This window comes from Columba livia, unplaced genomic scaffold, assembly GCF_036013475.1.
Source record: "Columba livia isolate bColLiv1 breed racing homer unplaced genomic scaffold, bColLiv1.pat.W.v2 Scaffold_83, whole genome shotgun sequence".
Taxonomy (NCBI): Eukaryota; Metazoa; Chordata; class Aves; order Columbiformes; family Columbidae; genus Columba; species Columba livia.
Genome location: NW_027043811.1, coordinates 508,278 through 532,896, shown reverse-complemented (window position 1 = coordinate 532,896; position 24,619 = coordinate 508,278). Strand labels below are relative to the sequence as shown.

At 44.5% G+C, this 24,619-nt stretch overlaps 1 pseudogene; it reads left to right on the top strand.

Annotated features, from left to right (window-relative positions):
* Positions 1 to 22,110, top strand: part of LOC102087235 (alpha-2-macroglobulin-like protein 1) — a 33,638-nt pseudogene extending 11,528 nt beyond the window's left edge.
* The last annotated feature ends 2,509 nt before the right edge of the window (positions 22,111 to 24,619 follow it).

Here is a 24,619-nt window from a genome sequence, read left to right as displayed (position 1 = left end):
ACATAAAGGAGGAAAATTGAGACTTTAGGCAGATCTACTAGACTTAGATTTTTACTAAAACTTTGTAAGAGAAAGTCTCATAAGAGACTTTAAAATAACATTTAAACAAAAGAATATTTTAAGCATACAGATGCATGGTCTGCTGTCAACTCAGGTAATAACTTTTCTGTTTTCAGCAGGTGTAAAAGCTCCCTTATGTCACTTGATACTGATTGCCAACTCATGTTTTTGTGCTCTGAAGGCTACCTACAAGCTTGGAAAAGACAATGAGCAGAATTCTTCTGAAAGCTACACAGGAGTTGAGGACAGCTTCCATTGGCTGAAACCTTTCTATTCTGAGAGCAACAGCTTCCTTGAGATCAAGGCCAGGAATGATGTGATGCCTTGTGATCAAGAGCAAGAAGTGCAAGTGGATTATATCCTTGACCAGAATAAACTCAGCTCTGAAGCAGACCACATCAATTTCTACTACTTGGTGAGCACAGAAGACAACTGAATCTCAGGGAAAGACTACGCTTGCTGGTATTTTACCCTTTTCACATGGCACATAGTTACTCATGGAAAAGGGTAAGCTGCTCCCAGGCCAGTATAAGTCAGTATGTGTGTTCTGTTCTGCCCAAACCTACTGCTGTTTTCCAGTTCCTGGACCTGCTCCTAGCCTGCAGCTGCTTTGCTTTGTTAGGAGTACCTTGACCTAAGCCTGGGTGATTGCCTGCCATTCACCCTACTTTCTATTATGTTCACATGGGTGGCAGTGGAGGGCTAACCTGGTTTCTGCCCAGCAGGTATGCTCTAGACCTCCATCTGTGTCTGGGGCAATCTGTCTGTGAACTCAGAAGACAATCTCTGGGGCAGCTGACCTTCCCTGGCCTGTATCTTTACAGGAAAAGGCTTGAAATTGCATATGGCATTGATGGACTCCAGAGGTATGTAATCAGTAAGTCCAAAGCAAGTGTGACTACAGCCTAGCTGAGAGGTTATGAGTATTGTGGTTACTGAACTAGGCTCATTCATACGGTTAAAAAGTACTGTATCTTGGTATAGTGAAGATCAGAGTTCACTAGGGCTTAAGAGCAGCCGCTCTTATCTTCAGATGTACCTTTGCCTTCATAAGTGGCCATGTCTTCTTATTGCCTAACTGATACCTCTCAAGTCCCTTCCAAGCTATGCTATCACCACCTCTTTTGCAGAGCTCTTCAAGTCATGGCCTGCCAGAGGAGTTTCTGTGAAAAAACGTCTGATGTCCTTCTCTCTTCTCTTGTTTTTTCCCACTTTCCTCATGCTGTCAGAATTCAGACCCTTTAAATGGCTCCTCTCTTTGTTCTTCAGGCTATAGCAAAACGCAAGATCCTTTTCAATCGAGAGAAGCGGGTGCCAATTCTCCAGCATGAGAGTGAGTAGAAATGCATGAAGTGCCTCATAACACACTCAAGAAAAGTGTTACTGCTATCCAGTGGCAACCTCTGCAGGTGTTATCCACAGGTGGGAGCTATTCAACTAAATTCTTAGTGGTGGTCCACCTCATTAGACCAATAAAATCTTCACTCATATCAGTTCAGTGTCCTTCCAGGTGACTGTCCTCCTGCCTTGTCTAATTCATCTACTATCCAGTCTTAAGACTCTGCCACTAGCTTGTACCTTTGGAATGTGTATCTTGCCTGTTTATTTAAGGTACAGTAGGGAAGAAGAATATTTTTGCCAACATTGAACCAAAGAAGTGGCCAGTATCCTGGTTTTATTGTTTATCTATGACAATATCTGTGTGGAATATTCTGATCTGCAGGTAGAAATTATTAAATTCCCTCTTTTTGTTCTTATTTTGTGTCATTCCCCAATGAGTCGATTCAATTGAATGCTTTCCCTCTCTTCCTTGCTGCTATCTTGTGCAGATCTGCAGGGCTCCTTCTCATTGACTCTGACTATTGGCAATGACTTCCTGCCTGACATCAAGCTTCTACTGTATGCAGTCTTCTTGTATGGAGAGGTGGTGGCTGACATGGAAGAGTTTCAAGTAGAAGAGTGCTTTAGACACAAGATGAGTAGAAACACAAGGAGTGTGATATCATCATTGATGTGCTCTGGACTGCTGTGGTTCCTGGTCGTGTTTTATCCTCAGCTAAGTGGTGTAAACTGGATACATACCAAACCAGATGCCCATTACTTTTGGCTGTGAAACAGAACAAGAAAACTTCTTTCCTAAATTCCTAGTCCTGCCCTCCCAAACACTGACTGGTTTCTCTTCCCATTCCCTGTGACTGACTTGGGAGCACACTGCCCCTCATGTTGTCCCTAACACAGAAGAGAAGCCTGCCTGCTTATCTCCCTGTGGTAGTTCTGGATCAGAGGGTGGAGGCTGTGTGGTGGAAGGGGAATTCTAGCTGGGCTATACACAGAGCAGCCCCTGTAACCTTCCCAATGGGTTTCCAGAACGACCTGTTTCAGCATCTCAGCCCTCTTCCCTTATTCGCTGTCCTTCCCTCTGCTGGCCAGACATCTAAGAGTCACAGGGTCACACCCTCCAAAAGTATGCCCCCTGACCCTGTCTTTTCTTCTGCAGGTGGCACTGGACTTCTCACACGAGAAAGTTCCAGGGTCAAAAGTCAGTCTGGACCTCAAGGCTGCTCTGGGATCCCCGTGCTCTGTCCAAGCTGTTGACAAGAGTGTCCTTCTGAACAAGGACAATACCCTAATAGCAAACACAGTGAGTGCTGCCTGCTGTGACCAACTCCCTAGTGTTCACCTGCCTTCTGTCTCCATGCGATGCGTTGGTAAGAAGAAGCCTATAGTGTGCCTCAGGACATCGCTGCAATGTTAGGTGGCTGCCCTGACATTCGCCCTCCTCAGCCTCTTCTGAGCAGTTATGTGGTGATCATGTTCCGCATGCATCAGCCATGCACTGTGGGCCTCTGCCTGGGGAGTGGTGGATGCTGCATGGCACTGCAGGGCTGGGTGGGGAGAGCAGCTTCAAAGAGGTGCTGGTGCTGTCTGCTTGGAGGGAGAGTGCTTAGCAGCTTTCCTTGCATCCACCTGTTTCTCTAGTCCTCCATCTTCCACCTGGCAGTGGGGCTAAACCTCTGAAACTGAATTTTGTCCCAGTAGGGTCCTCCTATCCCTCTGCCCCAAATATTGCTGGATTATAACCCTATGGCAGATCAGGCTGAGCAGCTGAGGAGTTATTTAGAAAAGAATAGCTAGAGGACAGCACCCACCACACACAGTGGCTGGTGAAAAGTGATCAGGGGTCAGGATCTTGTTGGCACCCAGGTGCATTCTGAGAATCCAGAAAGACTGAAGAAACTTATCTTAAAGCGGTCATGTGTTTCAGAGGAAAGAATTTAAGACATAGAACAAAAACACTGGAAGAACTGAAAATTCTAACATAATTCTACAATGTATATCAAAGACAATATACATGTATATGCCTCATGCAAAGTTGTAAGTTAAGTTATAGCAGGTCAGTTTGTTACAAAGAAGCTTCACCAAATACAGGGAGACTTGCTGCACCTGAAGATAGGACCCACAATGTGATCTGGTGTTCCATTTTACAGGAATGCTGTTCTAGGGCAGAACACTTGCATCATCTACTAACACGTATAGAAAGTTGTAATCATTAAATATGTAAGTCAGATGTGCCAGTGCCTTGAGCTCCAGCTGAACAATGTGCTTTATCCTAATCTTGCATCCTAGAGTTAAAAGGCTTGAAATGTAAGAGGTGAAAGTCTGCAAACTAAAAGCTACTTGCCTACATCCACTCCTTGGGCTTCATGTCCCTTGGTATAAGCTGGGCCAGTGCTAACTTCCTTAACTGCAAAGCCTTATGAAATATAATTGAGAGCTACAATCCAAATATTTGACCCATACTCATGCTCGTTGGCCAGTTCCTTATGAAGACCTCTGTTTTTCCATTGCACCTGTATAAGGAGATCTTTGATGACAGCTTTATGATTGGAGGACGAGGGTTCCCTTATCACCTGGAAGACTTTGAGGCATACCCTTGTCTGCCCCAGTAGTCCAGTCTTCACAAAAAGATGGCAGCATCATGGTACCAAAGTGATGCTGATGTCTTTAATCTGTTTAAGGTGAGTCTCTGCACTTGCACCAAACTTTTCCTGAGCCAGCAGTTGCCAGTATGCCATCCTGAATGCCTACAATAAGTCACTCTTAGAACACTTCAGCTGCCCTGATTTTGATTGCTACAAGTAATTTGTGCCTTGTTTGTCTGTGTAGCCACACTGATTGGTGTGGTGGATGAGCCGACTAGGAGAGGAGCGCTGCTGGATCTCATTCTTACTAACAAGGAGGGTCTGGTTGAAGTAGTAAAGGTTAAGGGCTGCCTTGGTTGCAGTGACCATCAGATGCTGGAGTTCAGGATCTCATGTGGCAGGAATAGAATACCATGCAGAATCACAACCCTGGACTTTAGTAGGGCAAACTTTGGCCTTTTCAAGCAATTGCTAGGGGAAATCCCATGGGAAAGGGTACTTGAAGTTAAAGGTGCCCAGGACTGTTGGTTAGCATTCAAGGACTAGCATTCTTCCAAGCTCAAGATCAGAGCATCCCGACACGTAGGAAGTCAAGGAAGGGAGCCAGGAGACCTGCATGGTTAAACAGGGAGCAGCTAGGCAAGCTCAAGTGGAAGAGGAGCCTGTAACTTAAGTCCACAGGCATGTACATCCTCCACAGAAACAGTGAGGACCAATACTGTCCATGAATGGTTTTGGCACTTCAAGAAAGCAGAAGAGCTCTCAGTGACCTGTATACCATTAAATCATAGCAAGGATTGCTCACGGGATCACGTGTATTCTTTTGGTGGGGTGGTGTCTTCTTCTCAGTCCATGCAAATGAAGGCGCATTCAATCCAGTATTTCCACTTTGTGCAGTACAGGCCCTGAGACTCTGAGTCTCATTCAGACAAAACCAGAATCCATACTACGTTCTAGTGTGGTTCCCTCTCTGTTTTCTAAGACAGGACTGGTACTAACTTCTGTAAGAACAGTTTTATGTGAACAGCCAGTCAGATCTTTCCATTCCAAAATTGTGCAGAGCCTGGAATTTTTTTTTCTTTTAAGTTTTTCACAGGATATACAGTGTTTGGCTCTGGCTCATTGTTAAGGTTAGGCATATGAAGTTGACATTTATGAGAAGTAATGACTGGCCTCAGTATTCTTCAGAAGCTTGTTTCCATTCTTTATGTACTGACCAGAGTCTGAGCCTGTAAGTCTTTGCATACGTATACAAGCAAGCAGCATTTTAGAAAGTTTCAGCTACCACCAGCCCCCTTATGACACCTGCTATCATGAGATATTTTCAACAGTTCTTGTTCCTTTTTGTCATTGATTTACTCTCTTAACTGTTTTCCCAGATATTGCGCATGAAAATATTAACCAATACTAGAATCAAGAAACCAGTTTCCTGTATGAAACCAGGCTTTGAGAAAAAGAAGTATATTGGAAAATACAGTGTTTTTGGTAAGGAACAGACATGTCCATCTCCTTGACTGAAGGGGCTCTCTTCTTACAATTCTGGCCAGCCTGCAGCTGAAACAGCTGACTTCCATCCTACTGTGTTTCTTGCTTGTGTATGAGAGGATCAAAGCTTGTGTCCTGGACCTGATTGATAAATCACAGATAAAAGCTCAGATATCTGTGCTTTATTGGCTATCCTGGTGTTCTGCATTCTTCACAGAAAACGTAGTGTGCCCTCCACCAGCAGTTTCACAGATTATTTAAAAGAGTGCAACTCCATTTGAGGATGCTGTCTCCCCCTGGATCCAGACCAAATTTGCTGTATCTGTCAGACTGAGTCTCAGGCTAAATTCAACCCAACTCTGCCTCCCTAAATCTGTGTTCGTCAAAGACACAGACACTGTGCTAGATTCTCACTGAAAAGCCAGCTCTGTCCACTCTTTTTCTGTGTCACAAAGCATTTACGGTTTGTGTTAAACTGCCTGTGAATGACAAACTAATTTCGCTTGTAAGCTACATATACTGTTTCCTGAGGTATCACTTGCTTTTCTGCAGAAAATCATGTTGGCCATAATGATTCTGTACCTCACTCTGATAACACAAGGAAGCCAAGACCACGGACACTTTTCCCAGAGACCTGGATTTCAGATTTGGTCTCTGTCAGGTTGGTAACGGCCTCTACCTGCCTTCCCCAGAGAGACCCCTGGAGACTTCTGATTGCTTCTGAGCAAGTTTCTCTCTCTCTCTTCCTGCTGTAGAGATGATGGGCAAGCATCTCTCCAAGCTGCTGTACCTGACACCATCACAGAATGGAATGCCAACACCTTCTGTGTTGCTGATACTGGATTTGGGTGGTCTCCTCTGACCACTCTTAAGGTCTTCCAACCTTTCTTTGTAGATCTGTCACTGCCATATTCTCTGATTCAAGGAGAGACTTTCAGTCTAAAAGCTACTGTCTTCAACTGCCTCAAGGACTGTATCCAGGTGAGCATTCCCTCAGTTACACACCGCTGCCAGAGCAACAACTTGAGCCCAAAGCCAAACTATGAGCTTCCCAGGAGCTCTAGCTACTGGCATCTGGGCCATAAAGCACAGCCTCACACTTTATGACTCATGGTGTTTGCTCCTTTTAGAAGCACCTGGTACTAACACTATGCTAACGTGTGCCTTTACACCCCACCACACTCAGGTGCGCACCACTCTCACAGAGACTCCAGAACTAAAGGTGGATGCCTGTCCAGAGTGCCAGTTCACCAGCTGCCTCTGTGCTAACGAAGCAAAAACCTTTGAGTGGAACGTGACAGCCACCAGACTGGGTGAGGTTGAGCAGAGGGATGTGTGGCAGCTAACAGGAAGAGAGGTGGAATTCGCCTGCCTCTGCATGTTGGGTCCCTATGCTTGTATGCAGAGCTGCTTGCTGTGAGTGCTCAGCAATGTGCCCCTGTGCTCCCTGCAGGCAAAGTGAATGTCACTGTGAGCAGCGTGGCAGAAGATTCACACAATCTCTTTGGTAACAGGATTGCTGTGACACCTTTGCAAGGTGAGAGAGACACAGTGATAAAACCTCTGCTTTTGAAGGTTAGTCAGACCTCAGGGTGGAGAACACCTGGGGACAGTGGATCGTCCCCTGAGGCAGTTAACAAGATGCTAAGAGGAAGTTTAGTCCCTTCTCAGAAGCAGATAGGCCTGCAAAGGCATGGTGATTTATTTTCCTAGCTTCTCTAACTAGTCTTTCTCCATCTGCAGCCAGGAGGTGTCCTACAAGAGAAGACCCATTATGCCTTTTGCTGTGCTGCAGGTCTGAGGCAAAAATCTCTGACTGTTACTGATCATGAGAGTAGAATGGAAGGGGTAGTGGTACTGCAAATAACCAGGGGTGGTGGGAATTTGTTTGAGAGCAAGTGCTAGTGGCATCATCCCTGCCTGGGAGAACAACCATGATAGTTTGTTCATGTTTGTCTTCTACCTGGCAAAATTTCCTGCATTGAGGCACTTGTTTGCAAGTTTCATCCTTACCTGGATCTCCTTCGGATGTCACATTTGTGTGTGATACTTCTTCAATGAGATAAATTTCTGGGTTCTGCCTTCCTCAGATAACACTGTTTCTGAAGAGTTCTCCCTGATGCTGCCTGCAGAAGTGCTGGAGGGATCTGACCGAGCCACTTTCTCTGTGATTGGTGAGAAAGGCTTTCCCTGTCCTTGGGTCCATAGTGGGAAGAGCTTGCACAATGCTTTGCCCTTAATGATGCATTGACCCATTTCCTCACAAGATAAACTGTAGGGGGTGTGGTGTTGGCCTCAGAAATGTGGATCAAGTAATCTTTTTCAGTATCTGTCAGTATTTTGCTTCTCATAAGGAAACATCTCATAAGGAATGATCCTGGGTGACCCTCCAGTGACTGGACAAGAAGGCACAAAATGGGGTATCCTCTCTGATATCTGTCATTGCCACCCACCTAAGCAAACCAAAACCATCCCTGCAGATTTTCACCTAGTTTGCCTCTGTAATTCTTTTCCTTCAGGAATGACATCTCTCTTCACCTTTCTTCAGGTGCCCTTATCTTCACATTTCCACCCCCTTCTAGAACCATGATGTCTTCTCTTTTATGCTGGTCTAATATGGGAGAGATCAGCAGAAATCTTAATCATCTCTGTTCAGTGAGGGGCCGTCTCTTTTCTGGAACCCCAGTAGAGTTTAGAGAATGCAGCAGTCCCTTATTTTCATACTACTGAATGTCTGTGCTTTCCATTTCTCCTGCCCTTCCACTTCAAAATTAAGGGGACATCATGGGCCCAGCACTTCAAAATTTAGACCATCTGCTAATGATGCCCTTTGGCTGTGGTGAGCAAAACATGGTTCAGTTTGCACCAAACATCTTCATACTCCAGTACGTGAAAAAGACTAAACAACTGTACCCAGAAATTGAAGAAAAAGCACTGAAATTCCTGAGAACAGGTAAACATTGTCCTTCTACCTTCTGCTGCAAAATCAATGTGGGGCACTGGTCTGGTGGGAGCATTGCCAGAGCTGTGAGAAAGGAAGATATAGAGAATAAGGGAGATGTCTAATGGAAAGGAAACATGTTTCTGAGGAAGCAGGACTTCTGCCTCTGTCTTTATTGAAATATTAAACCTGCTTTTCTGAGGAGGGTGTGGGTAATTAACAATCTCCATCATTATGCAGTGATTATGGTTTGTTCCTTTATGGGTTTGAGGGAGACAGAAATCCCTTGTGAAAACGGGGCATCAGCTGCTATTAATTGGGATAAAGCGTGGCCTTTGCGGGGAGATAGGAGTTTGGTAGCTTAGTGTTTCCCTCTGTTTTAGGGCACATATTGTGGGGTTGTGTCAGATCAGTCCGATATAATCTGAATTTAATACAGTGCCTTTGTCTGTGGCTCATTTTGCAATGTTCCTCACATTATGGCCTGCCAGTTCCCTTAGTCTGCTACACTGCAAGCTCAGCAGCCTCCTATAGATAGGATTTTACTCCCTCTCCTTTCCCTTTTCTCTCTTGTACTGCAAGTTGGGACACATATCTGGGAGAAGTGATCCTACCTAGGGGAATGCTGGCAGCAGAGGGGTGGCATGGAGGGTGAACAGTGAGGTCATGTGGGGGGCTGAGGAAGGCCAAACAGATGGGGACGGTGTTCTGCCCTCAGAGCTTAAAGGCAGGGCTTGCTCCTTTCTGTACATCCCATAAAAAGTGCTTTCAAGAGTCTCACCAGGGCTAGCTGCAGTGCTGAACAACAAACGCGTTTTCATATTGGTCCCCTCTATGAAATGCCTTCCTCCTCACTCCTGCAGATCTTTTCATTCACAACATGGTGCACGTGAGGGTTCCCTGGGGCATGGGGAGATACAACGTGGTGAGTATGTCACTGTTCTGCAAAACCAGCAGGACAGACACTCACAGTACTTGCACGTAGCAGCGCTAGTAATGCAGAGCAGCCACATAGTGCACATCAGTGACACTGTGCAACTGCTTCTTGTCAGGCTGATGCTGTGGGATGCACAGAGAATTGTGTTTGGTAGGTTTGCCTCAAAGTCTCTGACTGTGGACCTAATGAAGTCTCATGCTGTGAAGCCTTTTCCCACAGCAAAGATGTGGCTTGAGATGCTACAGGCCCTCACACACTAAAAATTGTGTCCTGGCATCTGTCTTCATAGGTTATCAGAGTCAGCTGCTCTACAAACATGATGATGGCTCCTACAGTGCCTTTGGAAATCTGACAACCAGGGCAATACATGGTGAATGACCAAAATTTGTACCATCCTCCCAAACCTATTGTCATTTCTGGTTCATCTCCTGGCTGTGACGTGGAATTTCTTTATGCTTTGTTCACAGGCTGACAGCATTTGTAGACAGGTCCTTTGGACAAGCCAGTTCTTACATTTACATCAGTCAGGATCATGTGCACAATGCTCTGCTCTGGCTGCAGAAGCACTAGCTGCCCAGTGGCTGCTTCCGTAGTGTGGGGAAGCTCTTCAACAATGACTTGAAGGTATAGCTGCCAAACATGGGAGTGGGGGGAACACAGTGTGGGGCACAGGGTTGCTTCCTCAGGCTCCTTCACTCTGCACAGTAGCACAAAACAATGTCCCCATGGTCTAGCACAGCCAAGGCATCTACCCAGGGTAGAATGAAAAAGCATGGCCTAAAGCAGCAAGCATTTCTTCTGTGTGAGGTTTTAATGTCTGCTAGGTTTTCTCCATTTTTACTCTAGTCAAAAGGCACCATGGCTAATTGTACCAAGGCATTTCAGGGGCAGAGGGATAAATATTTTTATATTTTAGTGCTTGTCTAGATTACACTGTTTGGATTCTCCCTTATCTCATGCCTTATGATGCACAATACTCTCCAGATTGGCCTGACTGTGCGCTCTAATATGGGATTATCTGAAGACACAGTTGCACCTCTATTGCCCACCAAATGTGACTTCTCCTGGAACCTGGCAGCCCCTAAATGATCCCTGCAGTGTAGCTGGAAATGCACCAAACTTTTGGTGAACATGCCCTAGTACTCAGGTACCAAACAGTGTTCGTGCAGTGTGGCAATACTTGAGTTCATTGTCTTTGTAAAGGCAAGAATAATCCAGAGTGGTCAGACTGTAAAGTCACCCATATGAAGTACAAGGCAGGTTTACAAAAGAAATCAGGCTGCTATTTCAGTAAAGCAAAGGCTTACACTTTTTTTTTCATAAAAATTTGATGCAATACAAAATAAAAACAGAGTATACATGTAGGCTGTTCATTCTTGTCTGACTTTCATGAATTTCTTAGCTTGGGCTTTCTATTTGAACAGATTTTTTTTTGTAATAGGTTTCCCGCTCACCCCTTACACTTCAAAGTTTCTGCTATTCAGTTGTCAACTATGCTTCTCAGTGTCTCAGCCCAAATTTCTCTGCTCATTTTAGATCTAGTCTTGTCTCATGTCTGAGGATTCAAGCAGAACTCCCCCAAGAATTAGTGTTCTCTTATGGGAAAAGAAGCTCTTGTAGCATCTCACAGTCAGCTGAATTGTGTATAAACATGCATTGCTTTTTTGTATGCAAACCGTGCACCATAAATATTTGTTCTGGTGTCCAGTCACTGATAAAATAAACAGCTTAAAAGTTTGCTTCATGCCCTTCTATGAGAAGGCACATCTAGGCTGCATGTACAATATGGCTGTCAGGCTGCCCCCAATACCAGACTTTCATGATATTCAGTAAGTGAGCCTGTAGGTCTTTCTTCAGTCCCCACATGTCCAGGAATGCCCAGAGGCATGCCACTGTACTCTCTCAGATATACCATTCATAGGATGTTTCAGTGGCTATATGATGACAGGCTTGGCTGGTTGGTTTTGTCCCTTTCTGATGTCCATGTGCCTTGCAGGGTGCTGTGGATGATATGATCTCATTAACAGCCTATATCACTGCTGCATTGGTGGAGCTTCATCTGGAGAAGAATGAAAGTCACATCATTACTCTTGCAGGGCTTGGGAGCATGCTCCACCCTTCAGTCCTCCCCAGGTCTGTGATTTCACGGAGTACCCAGCTTGAATTAGTGAAAGGTTCTGTCATGTCCCACCTTTGTACACCCTAAGCTCAAGGGAAATTTTTAACTCTCTAAGGATTTTTTTAATATAAATGGCCTGATTTGCGGAAAAGCAGAGCATCTGCCATTCCCAAATGATCTCAGTGGAAACAATTGTCTCTGAAAACGGCTCAGAGTCTGCAGGGAGAGGCAATAGTTTTCATTAAACTGATCAACATAGCTAAAGGAGAAAGAAAAGACCACCTGTCCTGGTTTTGCTAAAAAACAAGTTTCTCTTTCAGTGTATTTTGCCTGTCAGCTAAAGCCTTCATATTAACTGCATTTTCCTGGAGAACCAGACACATGTTTTGGTAAACCTAGCAATGGAATGCAAACTTATTGATAAGCACAGATGGACATCTCCGAGAGGGGCGACGAGAAGAAAGAGACCAAGAAACTGACCAACTGTGTATAACATTCCATTCACGTGAATACTTCACATAAAAGTGGGAGATCACGAGGATCTTTTTGCTTTTCCCTTTTCCCTTCTGCTCATGGCTGACTTTAGAAGAGGACCTTGCTAGTCGTCCCTGCGAACTGAGGCCTAGTGACAGACTGAATCCAGCTCCTATTGGCTGCGGAGTCTAATCCAGGACTTTGGTTGCCGGCTCTGCAGTTGCTGAGACTTTCAAGATTGGTTTTGTATATTTTGTATTATTTTCTCTATTCTTATTAGTAGCATTAGTAAAACATCTTTAATTTTTTCCAACTCTCTTCACTCTGTGCTTCTTTTCCTCCCAATAGCCTCTCCTTAGTGAAAAGGGGGGAGAGGGAGGGGGAAGTGTGGGGAGGGGGAGAGGGGGTTAACAATACATCTGCCAGGGTTTTATTGTCACCCCACAATCTTAACCCTCGACACCACCTTTCAGGTATGAAACCCTGCTCCTTCAGACTAGAAATAAAAGCCATGATCTTCAAGTCAAGTGTAGACTGCTCTAGCCAGGATGGGCTGATATTCCAGCCTTACTGCTACAGTTCTGAAAACAATGTTGTGCCCTCTCAGGAGCTGAGACCCACAGCATGCAGATCTGACAGTTCTGAGCTGGTGTGTTACCAGACACTTCCTATGGCTGGATTCTCCACCCCAGTGATCCGCCCAGTCACATCTTTATTTTCAACCCGCAACAAGTGACACATTGTCTGCCCTACTTCACATTCCACATCCCTGCAAGAAATACAGTAGTGAAATACATCAAAGATGTAGCTGGGGTACTTGAGGGTTAGGGGTAGATTTTCACAATAAAAACTGGTCAGGGGAAATTCACTGGGTTTGGATTCCTTTTGCAGGACACCATGCTGAATAATGCCTTACATTGCCTCAAGAATGTAACACTTGATAAGACAAGCCTTTATGTCAAGGCCTTGATGGCTTACGTCTTCACACTGAGAAAGGACATGGAGATGAGAGAGCAGCTCCTGGATATGCTAGAGAAGGAAACTGGTAGGTTGTTGCTCTTCAGAAGATTTTGGGTTCTAGAGATAATGACTGTATTTAAGACCTGGTATCTGTAGGACTTAATTGCAAGAGTTTGGGAAATTTAACTATTCTCAGGTTGGCTTTTGCATCAGAAAAATCATAATTTATTGAAACTGTGAAAGTCTCTAGTTTTTTCTGACCCAGGAAACAATTTCTAATCAAAGCAGCAGAGGTAATCCATGCTTAGTTTGTGTGGTCAAAGTACACAATTGAGTTGTGGTGTTCGTGTCATTCTTCAGCAATTCATACATAGTACAAGAGATCTTGCAGAGGAAACTTGCCTCACCATGTCCATTCAGCTACTGATCAGGACATTTCTTTGCAGAGTTCAAACCTTTTGACCCCAACTGCTACTCTACACAGCTCAAGGGTCCTTGGGTGGATGCATCTTTATTTTCATTCTACTGAGCTCGGTTTTTCTTTTAGTTTCTTTAACTTAGAAAATAATGGGCTTCTATCCTGAATGAGGATTCCAGCAAGGGGATTTCAAAAGCACCTAAGCCTATGGTTAAACAATTGGTTAACAACATTACCTGACATAGCTTGAGCAAGCTCTTTTCCACATATGTTCCTCAGGCAGTATGGTGAACTAAATTGGGGACTGAAAAATAACACAGAAGAAAAAAGGGAAAGGATTTTTCCCTGACAAGCTACCAGTGCAGTTCACTGCATTGCCACTCAAGTTGCCCAGCTGGCTTCACAGGGTGGCTTTGGGTAAACTGGAAGGAATAGAACTGCACACACTGAGTTCAATATTTTCTCATAGTTGCCACTGAGAATCCAGGTATGGAACAAGTGACTGGAGCATACCCTCACTGATGTCCAATCAGTCTGATGCTTCTAACTTACTAAGCACCATGGAAAATGTCCCCTCAAGGCCCTAGGGCATGAAGCACTACAAACTGCATATGGCAGGTGACAGTTTTCTTTGGTTCTTGCTTCCACTGATAATAGTTAGCAATTACTTGGCAAGAGCAATGGAGTTCTGAGGGAAAGGTGTTCTACATATTTAAGTGTGTCTATATTCTGTCTGCTGAGTCTGAGGATGTGACTATGGCCACCAGCTGCAGCCAGTTGGCCTCTGGAGAATCTCTGCCAAAGAGGATTATCTTCTGCTGACTAGAGATACACGTTCCATGGCCTCATGGCTGGGATTCTGTTAGCCTCACTAACAGGATTACTGTTGGATCTCAAGCAGGAGTTTGATGCTTTTTAAAGAATCAAGGTTAATCTCTGGGTCATCTGTAGCTGCATCTCCAAGGCACCTTCTACCACTTCATGAAAAAATTGTTCTGCTTATGTCACTTTGGAAGTAACAAATCACAAATCCCTCACACAAAAATCTTCCATTTTGATAAACATAATGAAGTAAGACCAGTCCATAGAGTCACCGAGCTAAATTCTACAGTCTTTATGCTAGTTTTATGCAAATAAGTGATTTTGTGATTGACTTGTAATTTAAAAGCATTTCAGGTTTTCACATTCGTACCATCACAGCAGGTGCCTACACTGGCACAACAAAGTTCTTAGCTGAATTTTGGTTAGACCATACAGCAAAACATTCAACCAAACTCAGATGTGTTCAGAGCCTGTAAGCTTGGACCATAAGTGGGAACTCAGGTCTATCTTAAATTCTCCCAGTCTATGCACTGCACAGTGAGGATGCCAACAAAATAAGTTGGGTAGTTTTGCTCCTCTGGTAGCCTGCCAGCCAATCTCCCCCCAAGAGTGACCAATTCTTGTACAAGAGATAAAACTTGCTGGAAATGAGTCCCAGAGCTTTTCAGTACAGGGAGCCCTGTTAGACTGTGATAGGTAAATGCAGAAACAGCAAAAATGCTGTAGCTTGGGGACATAGCTTTGAATATACGCAGAGCTGAATAAGACTATGACTGCACTTTAAATAAAAAGCCTTTGTCAATCTGTTTCTAGAGGAACTGTTTCCTAAAAGTACTGGATCTCTCTGCTTTCAAAGGAAGAAATGGAGCCTATCATAGCTGGCTGACCCTTTGGAGTCCAAAAATAACAGGAGAGATTGGCTTCTGCACTCTGAGATGCCCAGAAAGGCACAGGAATTTCTGATGGTGTACAGGGAACTGCCAGTCCTACAGGGGTACCAGGGCAGGAAAAGCTGATGTTCACAGGGATCTACTGTTCTTCCCTTCCACATGTTTCTCCCCCCATCAGCAGAGCTCCTGACATCACATTCCAGTAGTGAAGAATCTTCTTCTTCTTCTTCTATGATTGAGACAGCAGCCTACATCCTCCTGGCTTATGTCTCCAAACCAGACTTGGCATACAATGATGCCTCAATGACCAAGCTTGTGCACTGGCTCAGTGGACAAAGAAATGCCTTTGGCGGATTTGCTTCCACACAGGTAACAAGCTGGAGAAGTCATGGGGGAAGGAGATACTGCACCCAGAAGTAATGTGCACGTCTCTTATAGGCATGTCACTCTAGGTTCATCCTTTGCAGACAGGCATGCATGAACACTGCTTGGGAACCAGGGTGACATGGGCTAATTTTTTCTATGCGGTGTAACTGGTATTACCCAGGGCCTGAGACTGCCAGCCCCAGGGCTCAGAAGTCATTCTTCTGCCTGTGCATTTGGTGGTATAGACCTTGCTTGTGTAAGACTGTGAATCAGGGCCATGAAGTGTGTAGTTCTCCCTGTAGTGTCTTACAGTGCACCAGATATTTGCTCTACAGCAAAGTGACTCTCTCTCTACCTTCAGGACACAGTTGTTAGCCTGCAGGCCCTGGCTCAGTATGCAGCCCTGATTTCTCAGGAGATCAGAGATGTGAAGGTGACAGTGAAAAGCAAAGAGGCTTCTCCGTTGGTGTTCCACGTGCACAGGAACAACAAGTTGGTCCTGCATCAGGCACCTCTCCCTGCAGTCCCAGGGATGTACACAGTGCAGGCAACTGGCAGCGGCTGTGTCTATGTACAGGTGAGTACATATAAGGAACAGAGATGTCAGGTTTTGCCATTGACTCTTCAAGTGAGGTTTGGCTCTAAGCAGGCCTCAAGTTCTGAGTAGGATTTGGCTTTCTAGGCAGAATCATGACAAGCTTAAAGGAGACTGGGTATATTCTGTTGACATGGTTTTATTGCAACCATCTATTGTAACTTCTTCTTAGAAATATCTCAGCTTTGCTGTCTCATGCTACAGAGCAATGTCATTGTTAAGAGATCAGTAGATCTGAAGTCGGGAGTGATGACATACAGAACACTACCTGTTTCTATACGGAACATATGTTGCTGATGTCACTGTATATCTTCTGACATAATATTCTTTGGGTTATTATCACATGCAGAGATGGGGAGTGATGTAGGACCAAAGCCTTCTTATCCCAGTATAGCAACACAACAGGTATATCAGGACAATAGATTTTAATTTTCTGTCAGCTTTGGTAGTGGTCTGCTTATTAGCTATTCATGCAGCAAAGAACTGCAAAATCAAGTTACTTCCTGTGCAAACCTCCCTCACTGAGTCAGTTCTATTCAGTCATCTCCTGCGATGCTCTCAGAGCCTACACACAGTGTATAGACAAGATGACACAACAATTAGCTATGTCTAATGCATGTAGAAGGTAGCTAGGACTCATACTACTTGGCTACATTTGAATATAGTCAATAAGCATAAGACATCTGATGAGTACCTGCTGGCCAGGCAGCCAGTCACCAGGCAAGCAGAGGAAGATTTGCCTATGCTGCTGTTTGGAGGACTGTGATCATCCTTCTTGCTGAGTTGTTCTTTTCTGATTCTCTGCTCTTTCTTTCTTTCTTACGGGTTTAATACTTGTTTTGTCAGTATTTTTCCTCTTGAGATTTAAAACTACTAACTATTATCATGTCAGCAGTTAACAGTTACACTTCTTTCTCCTTGTGGGCACAGTTTTAGCTAATGTAATTTCTCACGTCTTAAATATATTTTTTTAATAAGACTCGGACATTGTACTGAATGAGGCCTTGGATCACAGGTACCTGAGCCTGTATGCTGAGGGTTACATTTGGCAGAAGCATGTGATGTCATGTGCTAAACAGCATGTGTCTGAACAGAAACAATAGCTAGGCCCAACTGTTTTAGCCACTGGTTACAAATTTCGTAAAAGCTGGAGGCACAGGTAGTCCTTCAAGCTCACACAGAGAAGCTCTGGGGCACTTCACAGAGATGTTTTTCTTCTGCACCAGACCTCTTTGTACTATAACATCCCACCACCAGAAACAGAAGAGGTCTTTGTCCTGGATGTGGAAACAGTACCAAGAGAATGGGATGATGTCAGGAAACAGCTTGACATCCATGTGTCCATCAGGTATGACATCCCTTGAGGCTTTCTTCAGAGGAAAGAAGCAGGAGCATTAGTAGTATGACTAGAACCCCATATATCTCTTGTCTGTGGCAACAAAGACACAGGGCAGACTCTTTTCTTCTTTATAGATCCCAAAGAGATTGTGAATTAAGGCCTGGGGAAGCATGGAAATGCACTGGTAGTGGCTCTCAAAACCACAGCAACTATCTCAATCAGGATGAAGCAGCTCAGCAGCCCTCAGAGCACTAGCAGCTGACATGGCAGAATTCCCAAGAGCCAGAGCTCCCCCATAGGGCGTGCTTGGCAGCTTAGGCTGAACCAGCCTTGAGGTGCACTATCCTGCACTGTAAACCTCTGCTGGAACCAGACAGCAGAAAGTCCAGACCCTGTCCACACTTTACTTGCCTGCATCTGTCTAGGAAGAGTGTCTTGATCAATGTTCTCCATGCCCTGTTGTCCTGAAAGAGAACAATGTCAACGTTGCCAGTCTCAATCTGTAACATCAAAGATCACTTTCACCCGTTGTAGAGGGCAGCATGAGCATTAACCATAATACACAGTCTGTCTCCATATTGAGCAAGGAGATGTGGGGAGGGGAGTTTTGTTTCTCCCATCAGTTAGACAAGCTGCTGAGCTTTCACATCACTGTAGAGCAGGCCAGAGTTTGGAAGTGCTCATTAATATCTCCTAGAAATGGTGTGTTGCCTTCTATATCTAATGTGCTTCTCTCCTGCTTTTTTTCAGTTACACAGGGAGCTGTGAGATCAGTAATATGGCCCTGGTGGAAGTAGAGATGCTGTCAGGGTTCATTCCTGTGAGCAGCTCTGTGACAGCGGTAAGACTTTTTTCTCTGGTCTCATCTGAAGATAAGAAAATCTCTTTTCCAGATGTAGTTCAGCCAGAAATATCCAAGTTGAAGTAGGATCTACTGTACTAGTTCTGGGCACAGTTTCCAGCCCAGGTATAATCTCAATGCAGACCAAGGCTTGAGCATGCCATGGAAAGTTAAAAGGATCTGTCTTTATTCCATTTCCATGCACTCCTTTCATTGTAGAGTCCTCGCAGCACCCCAAATATGAATGCAACTGGAAATGCCTATGTCAATGACAAAAAGATGTTGCAACTCATCCCCTCAGATTTGTTAGTCCTTAGATTTCTTCCTAAAAATTCATCAGGCACTTTGCCTTTTCTTGCTCGTTCTTTCTGCAGACATCTTGAAGAAGAGATCCTACTAGAATGCCCTGGCTCTGGAATCAATAACCTGAGTTTCCTGTTTCCATAAGGAAAACTTCATTGCTCTAGCTCTTCTCTGCTGTGTTGGATGCATCTTTGATCCGTGCTCCAAGGTTACATACTTCGCTTTTGATCACCATATTGGCATAAGTATTCCTCTCTACCCCAAGTCTTATCTCTGAGCTACCTTCTCAACTGAGTTAACACGACAGTCTGTCTGCAACCAAACTCCAAGCAAAAAAAAAAAGAAATTTCACTACATGGCCCTGTGGACCATCTTTCTGTCACAACTGAAGAGTAGGAACAGAGGGATGTAGCAGCATCACAGACTGAGAAAGAATGGGACATTCCTTGGTAATACTTTTAGATATTCTGAACAGCGCCATATAAACCAACCAAACAGAAAAAACAAACAAACCAAACAAACCAAAATTAAAAAAAAAAAAGAGCAAACCCAACCCAAACCAACAACAACCAGCCAAACAAACAAAAACGTAACAGTGGAAATTCCCCTTACCTGACTAAAACTAATCAGTTCTGACACAGGAACAAATCTCTCTCTCTCTCCCACCCTCTTGGAAGTTGGGATCCTGCAGCAGAGGGGGGGGAATGAGGAGAAAGGAGGAGAGGGAGAGGTTGGGGACTAGGGTTAGGTGAGCCATGTGGGGATGTAGGATGAGGAAGAGAGATAGAGCCCTCATGGGTGTGTGGTGACATTGGGATGGAGCTGTAGGTGTTGGGGAACCCAAGGGCAAGACAAGACCCTGCCTCACCCAGCCTATAGCCATCACTGCCAATGTGGTTAGTCTCCTCCTTTCACAGCTCTGGTTGCTAAGCTGCCCCAAGACCTCTGCCTGGTCTCAATGTCTGTGCCTCCACCAGCACCCTGCAATCCAACTTCCCCCAACCCTTTCCCTCCTGTTCTCACATGCCTCATCTTCTCCTTCCCTCTGTCACCAAGTTCCTCTCTCTCTCAGGGTGTCTCCTGCTCTGAGACCCACAAACACTCCTGTGAAGGCAACAGCCCATCCCCTGCTGCTGGCACACTCTCTCCTCTGCCCAGTGGTATTCCTTTTGATCCCCTGCATAGAACTGAGAAGAAATTATTCCTGGTTCTTTGCTTCACCTTCACACTGTCCTGCTCTTCCACTGCCCACGCTGTAACCCCAGGTCCCAGTCCCCATTGCCCACGTGGCCTGCCTCAACTCCTGCCAGCGCTGCTTATCCCAAGAATTTTTGTTCCCCAAATGGTCCCTGACTCTTCCAAAATTTTCTGCCTGCCCAAGCATTCTATCCATTCTAATATTTCTTTCCTCTTCAGTTTAATGGTCAGCAAATCTGTCTTTACCTAGTTGACCTCACCCTCTTGTCTGCTATGTATGCCTCTTTCCCACCTGTGTTTATTCTTCCTCTTGTTTTCTATTCTGCTTTTGTCTTCTCTTACTCCATTTTTTACTTTGTATTTCTCCGTCTCCCCTTTGGGCAAGGCAATTTTTCACGAATAGTGTATATTTCTGCAGTTGGTGTCCTTTTCATTGTCATCTCTCCCTTTTTTTGTTTGCTTTGTGTTCCCAGGCATTCCACATTTAAGTTCTGTCCTAACTACACCATTTTTACTATCATCTTTTATATCATGTACCACTACTCAGTGCTCATATATATATATATTTTTTTTTTCTGTAAACAATCAGAAATGACTGTCTCTACAGGTGTGATTTGTGGTAACACTTTCCTTTTCTCCCCCTCTTCTTTTTGGAGAAATGCACATATAATAGCAATGCATGGCCCTTCCTGTTTTCTTTGTTCATCTCCCTGTCTTGGACTTTGACTCACATGACTGCCTCCCATAAAACCGGGTTCAGTTTTCCCATTTCAGCTACCCACGCTCAGGCCTTCTGGATGGGTCATTCAACACTGTGCATGTTTAAACTCTGGCAATACCCAGTCCCATCCTGTAAAGACATTAACCTAGAAGTCTAATCTTATCTGTGAGACTACTAGAAAAAGATAATAATCTGAGGAATCTGAGGATGCAACACACACAGTAGTAGAGTAGATCATATGCACATGGCTCATCAGGATGTGCACTCCATTAGCAAGGCAGTACACAAAAAGGTGGGACACCAGATAACAAAAATGCGTACTGGTTTTATAGAGCTAATTATCAAGGAAGAAGTTACCAGACAGTCATGCCACAAATATGATGTAAAGCTATAAAGTCAACGAGACTGGAAACAATGGAGAAAAATTGAACAAGGTGGGCTGTGTGTTTGGGAGCTGATGATGCTTCTAAAGAGGAAGTACGTAGGAGAGAAAAAGGGGGGAAAAGGAATATAAAGTCAAGGAAATCATGTGACCAGCAGGGTTGTTTCAGGGATCCCTTTGCCTGATTCCCACAGCTTGCAAGAGGACTGTACATCTATTTTTTTCTGGCCATTCAGAGTGATCTGTCCCTACAGTGGGCAGAGTCAATCCTTTCCCTACTCATCATTGTTCTTGGGGTTGTCCAGTAGGGACAGGAAAAAAGGAAAACAAAACTCTGACAGCAGTGGCTAAGAAGCATGAGGAACTAAGTGTTTCTGTGGACAACTGATACAAAAAGAGGACAGGGCTGAGTTCAAGCAAGCAAAAATATGAAGGAACTGGAAGGAGCCTCCATGGAGCATTCCCCTCACATTGTTCCTTCCCAAGACATTCATGGGAGTCAATGAGTACTGTTCGATGGTGCTCTGCCAATGGACAGGAAAGAACAAGGGAGCAAAGTGGTACCCACCATCTCCCACTTGCCTTCTAGGCAAGTTTCTTCCACTGGGTATTTGGGCCGGACTGAATGAGCTTCAGGAGGAAGGTCCTCTAATCAGGTTGAACTTCAGATAGGGAGGTTATAAATTAAAACTGAAGGCTGTAACTCAGTGTGCTCAGTGTGACCATGAGTCAGGCTCTCCCGCCTCTAAATGGACATGCGTCAAAGGTCTGTTTTACAGGAAATGAAGTATGTGAAATATGAATACAAACAAATGTTTCCAGGTTTTTGTTTCAAATCAGATCAATGTTGTTCAGCTGCATATACGAGGGGCTGAGGAAGCTGTCAAACCAGAGGGCTGAGAAAGAGCTGCTGTGTCACAAGCTTCCTTAAAACAGGAGTGTACATTAGAAGTCAGTAATGTCTTTGTATCTTGGAGCAAACTTCAGGGAATAGGGTAAGTGGCTAGCCTGTGCTGGGTGGGCAATCTGAAGCTTGTTCAGCTCTGCTGACAGTAGAAGGGTGCTCCCTGTCCTTGATGACATCCATAGGAAATGTTTTCCAGTCCAAGAAAGGAACATTTGCTATGTATAAGCAAAGCTGGGGTACAAGTAGCAGATATCCAGCAGACTTCTTCCCATCACCTCACCACTGTTATATGGGTCTTGAATGCCCAGATGGCCTTGAGGCAATTGGAAATACAAGCATGCTTGGATTTCCTTTGTGAATGTGGTTGTTTCAGCTTAAGGGTAGAGGCCCTGGAATGTGGCTTACCTTTGACATGCAAAGAGCCTTCCTTCCTGAGAAAAGTCTAAAGCTTGTTGCTTCTTGTGTTGTACGGTTTGCCACACAGTGTTTTTTTCCTCACAGTCTCTTATGTTGACAAGCAGTATAGTTGATACTGTCTTAATGGCCAGGGCCATCTTAAAGACAGTGGAGAGGAGAAGGGTGTCTTCAGGGTATGGCAGGTAATTGACCCTTCATGCTGGCTCCTCACACACCTATACAGCATTCTGATGTTCCCTTTATGTATTCCAACTTCCCAGTTGCTGCAGGGAGCAGAAAGGCAGTTTGGCATGCACCAACCTGTTTTTTTGAGGGATCGGAAATAAAGATAAGGAGATGTGGTTGCAGTCTCTCTGCTTTCTCTCAGTTTTCAGACTTCGAGAAACCTTCTAATAGTAGGAAGTGCAGATTCACACTAGGATCAGTCATGCTGGAAATAAAGTGTAGGACAGGGGTATGGGAGAGGTGGCGGTATATCAAGACTTGCATCAAATGCGGGGCTGGCAAGGTCAGAGCAGGACTTAGCACACTCAGATGAGCTTTTGCTCAGAATCAGGAGAAAATGGAAATTAGACCCTGCGGTTGCTATGATCATCTGTTCAGCTTCCTTCTGGAGATAGTGATGGGTCAGGGGGGTCAGGGCTAGCAGAATCTAGTGCTAGTTGAGATCTAGTGGTGTGTTGAGGCTGCAGATGGGCTGGTGTCCATATATGTGAAGGTGTGGATACCAAAAGCAGAGATCTGGGCAGCCTGTAAGAAGTACTTCGCAGAAACCGCAAGATAGGCCTATCCCAATTATATGTCCTAGTAAACTGGGAATGATGTCAACCTCTTCTCTGAGAAGGAAGACATTCCAGGCTTGGAGGTGGCTGTAAATCAGATTTCTGGCTCCCCTTGCACCTCTGTGCTATAGATCTAAGCATTAGTTCTTGGTGGCTGAGGCTGAATACATTACAAGATGTCCTGTTCCCTGACATTGTGCATGAAAACTCCAGTCTTACCCAACACAAGAGTTTTCACACAAGTTTTTTCCACCACAAGTTTTCCTTCTGCGGTACCTGGAGGTGATGGTCTTGCTTCCAGACGGAAGCAAGAAATTGAGTGTGGTAAAGAAGGCAAATGCTGATACACAGGCTAGACGTCCGTGTATATGCTAGTACTATATGAATTTGTACGGCAGAGTATGCAGACTCATCTTCACGCTCAGCAGTGCTGTTTATTTACCTGTGTATGAGGTTCATTTGCTATTGCTATCTTCCTGATTGCAAAAAAAGTTGAACTCAAAAGGTGCACTTTTCCACCAAGGCCACTGAATGTCGCCATCGCTCCGTGGCTTGCTCTGTAAGATGCTGTTTCTCCAGCAAAACTCCTTTGCTTCAAAGGGTTGTAATGCAAAAACAAAACACCCCCACAAACAAACAAAACAAACAAACAAAAAAAGAGCACACAAAAACCCCAACCAAACAAAACCCCCCCCATAACTGGAATGAAAATGGGTTTCTTCTGGCTAAGCCCGGAGCTGGGAAGGTCTTCATCAAGTGATGCCACCTATGAAATTAATCTTGACTTGTATTTATACATAGTGCTTGACAGGTTTCCAGAGAGACCCTGTAAGCCATTCTCACAAATTGTAGCATGAGCCTCAATAGTGTTTCATGAAGAGACACTGAAAATTCTGGGATTTCACCATTTGGTGAGCAGTATTAGCAGAATCTAGCTACTAGATGGGGGACTGAGATTTACAAAAATAATGAAGGCAGTGGATGAAGGGAATGGAAAACTGTTCTTCAGCAAATCTTTCCATGGCAGACTAGGGGCATATGATAAAACTAGCTTGTAATGCATTTAAAACAAACACAAAACGTATACTCTAAGAACCTACTGCGGGTGTTATGGGAGACAATAATATCAGCAGCCTCGAAGTACACCCCAGTAAGTCCTAAAGCTTCTTTATTGCAGTAGTTCCCCTTCATTTGCATGGATGCCACTGAGGGTTTCCTCCCTTGAATCCACTTCAGCGGGCTTTGCAACAGAGATAATTGGTTTATTCGTTCATCCAGTCGTTGAGGGGTTTAAGTAGTGGTTGATTCACACGGATTAGTTGGCTGGGTTCCCTGCCTTGTCATTGTTCCATTGATCACTATCTGAGCTTTTGGCTTATTTTGAATGGCCTTAAATACATCTTTCAGCTTTTTGTTTGTTTGTTTTTGTTTTAATCAGACACTTTTCCATCTGAATTAAAAAAGAATCCCCAACATTTAGAGCAGGTGTGTATGGTAACAGACCAAACACTCTCCTATACAGTGTGTTTTGCTGCTTTTTGTGCAGCAGCAAATTCTACTTTGTGATTCCAAGTCAATGGGAGTGGATCTCCTGCAAACTGATAGCCCAGCACTTTTGTTACTGAGTCAGATGCAATGGTCTTGCAACATGAAGCTCAGTCATGTCATTTGCAGGGAAATTTATGATGCTCACAGCCTCAGCAGTACTTGAGCTTCTGCACCTTGCACACATAGATGGAG